Source organism: Carassius gibelio, chromosome A7 (assembly GCF_023724105.1).
Source record: "Carassius gibelio isolate Cgi1373 ecotype wild population from Czech Republic chromosome A7, carGib1.2-hapl.c, whole genome shotgun sequence".
In the NCBI taxonomy this organism is placed as follows: Eukaryota; Metazoa; Chordata; class Actinopteri; order Cypriniformes; family Cyprinidae; genus Carassius; species Carassius gibelio.
The window spans coordinates 16578410-16581716 of record NC_068377.1 but is presented as its reverse complement, the minus strand read 5'-3'; positions in this window follow the sequence as shown (position 1 = coordinate 16581716).

Genomic DNA, 3307 nt, shown 5'->3' with positions numbered 1-3307 from the left:
ATGATTATTATTATTATTTTTATTTTTTTTATTTTTTTTATGGTTGCTTTGTCATGTCCAGTGTAAATAGACTTTAGCTAATGTGGTGCGCCGTATTTACCCCAAAATAAAGTTTGATAATTATTTTCATCCGATAAATAAAATATATAAATTTGTAATCAGTGCTGTGGATAGGGATCATGTCATTGGTAAGACTTCTGATAAGCAATATAAAAAATAAAAATAAAAAAAATAAGTCATGCAGAAAGAAGAAAACCGTAAATACAATGCCCTTGAGTCTCGCTAGTCTATTTTTGCTGCATCATGAAATAAATCAAGAATCTGGTTTTGAGTGAAAAAAGTATTAATAAATATAGTTATTAAGCATTTATATCATATAAGTTTATAACTGATTTATAAGCACCTTTGTTAATCCTTTAATAAGGGAACCTTGTCAATGAAAATGTCTTTCCTCTTTATACCACCTGGAACTGACACAGGTACAAAGTACAAATTCATAGTTTGTGCCTATATGTTGTAGCTGTAGCTCCCTGTTTCATTAGGAAATACATCAACACAAACGCAGACAGAATCAGAGAGACAGACAAACTGTACATGTAAATTCTTGTTCTGAGTAAAATAAGTATGAATAAATATAATTACTAAGCATTTATAACATGTAAGTCAAAAATGTCTCACTATTTTGCAGGAATTCCCTCAAAATCTCTCTTTGTATGATTTATAATGTAGTTTTAAATGAGTTATTAGTCATTTATTTACACTAGGGGTGACACCCGAATAGTTGACAAATCGATGCTTTGATTCAAGGAGCCTGATTCGACCTCCAATCTAACAGTCGAATATTCACAGGGTGTTATTGATTATGCCATTTTGACTATATGGGGGAGCTCAAATGTCTGATTTCACATAAAACTACCGGTTTTATCCCAATAAGTTAATATAGAGCCTATTATGATAAAGCTGTAAGAATCTGAAAAGAAAGAAGCTTATTTCAAATTAATATTTTAAAGTGTGTGAATAAATCCAACCACCCCTATAGATTTATTTTTCATTTTCCATAATCCGTGACTGAAAGAAGAGCATCTTGGCGGCAGGGATTTAAAACTTTACAAAGACTCAAACTGACACAGGCAGAGACTGGATTTTTTTCGAACAGTTAGGGTACAAGTGATTTCAAAACATTTCAGCAGGTGTATATATATCCAGTGATGGGAATAACGGCGTTATAAATAACGGCGTTACTAACGGCATTACTTTTTCCAGTAACGAGTAATCTAATTGATTACTCTTCTCATCTTAATAACGCCGTTACCGTTACTGCCAAAAAATGCGGCGCGTTACTATAACTGATGATGAAGCTGTTTTTTTTACTGTTCTTCCTTGGTTAGTGGGCAGAGCACGAGACAAGCGCATAAATGCTAACGATTGGCTGAGGTAGAGTAAAATTTCATTGTAAGCCAATCAGAGGTAGAGTTGGGCGGGTTTTCGAAAGCACGCATAGTAATGATGGGAATTCGGCTCTTTTGACTCAGCTCACTGAAAAGAGCCGGCTCTTTGGCTCACAAACGGCTCTTTAAATGACTTTGACTATAATATTTCAATTTTTATTACATAATTATTTAATTTCTATAGGCTAAATTTGAAAAAAAAAAATAGAGTTGGCTCTTCAGATATGCGAGCCAGCTCCCGAAGTTCAACTAAAAAAGCCGGCTCTTAGAGTCGGCTCATTCGCGAATCGCGAACGACTCATCAAAAGCTCATTCGCGAACGAGTCGATCCATCATCACTAACGCTCATTCGCGAACGACCCATCATCGGACAGGACAGGACACACAACGAACAACACAAGCCAGTCAGTCAACGAGAGACAGGTATGGCGACGAGCCCAAATAATCCAAAAGTAGCCTTCTCTAAATAGAAGTATATACATTACTTTTTCCTTCAAGAAATTAAAGAAACAATAAAAGGAAATATCAAAAGTTCCCAAAAATCTATCGTGTTATTTGCATTGATCCACTATATAAACATAATATCTACATACATGCCATTTGATTGGAGGCTAGTCTCACTTTGTCCCACAGCAACTTTTTTTTTTAGATGTGTGTACAATGTTTCATGTTTCTGTTAATAATGTATTGTATTAAGTGTCCATTTCATTATAATATTCAGATTTATCATAAATAATTGAACATGCACATGTATTTTAAGTTCCTTTAAAGAGGGGTAGAGGTGGGGTGACGTTTGAGCATTTAAAATTTAATTTTACTTGAAAGTAACGCAATAGTTACTTTCTTAAGTAACTAGTTACTTTAAAAATTTGTAACTGAGTTACTAATTCAGTTACTTTTTGGAAGAAGTAACTAGTAACTGTAACTAATTACTTTTTAAAAGTAACTTGCCCAACACTGTATATATCGTGGATATATTATTTACCTGCTATAAGATGCATTTGGTTTTGAGTCAAGCGCTTCATTGTAGTAGGCTAGGTGATATCTCTTCAGCGCACAGAATGAGCAGGTCAAACTAGAATGCATAATATTAATAACTATGACTTTGACTGTTATATGCATACTATTATAATGAGAAGACCATTATACTAAAACGTTATGTTTTTTTTTAGTTTAACTGCCGTGTTTCTTTTTAAGTCGTAACATTAACGTTATGTTGTATAAATAACAAAGCATATTCAATATGAAATTATGATTTTAATCCCATTGATTAAAAACTTGCTATCAAATGTGTCACTCTACTGGTCATCTTCAGCGCGCGCAGCTCAAAACAAAAATGCAGAACATTAACTTCTAACGTTTTTGGGTAATGTTATAATGAGAGCACTATTGTAAAAAATATCTAATAATAATAAAAAAATAATAATAATAATAATAACATTGTTAATTGTTATGGTTTCGCCGGCGTTAAGTTTTAGCTATCTGTTAATCAAAACATAAAACATTATTTACCCTGTTTATATCCGTGTTCTTTACACATTTTCCCTGTGTGTTAACAACGAATGTCTGACTTGACTCTTGTTAAAGTATTTTGCCCTGCCCCCAAACATATGATTTGACTATCAGACGAATATCGGCAAGATTCGAAAATTCCGATTCGACTATGAAAATCCTTAGTTGGGGACACCCTTAATGAATACCTTCATTAATATTTTCATATATTTAAAAAAAGTCATCCATATTTTGGGTTAAGGACGAAAAATACTGTGTATATAAAATGAATTGTGTCAACATTTTGGAGTACACTAGCATCTAGACTCACACGACTCTAACAAACTGTCACGGTTCATAGGTCTGTG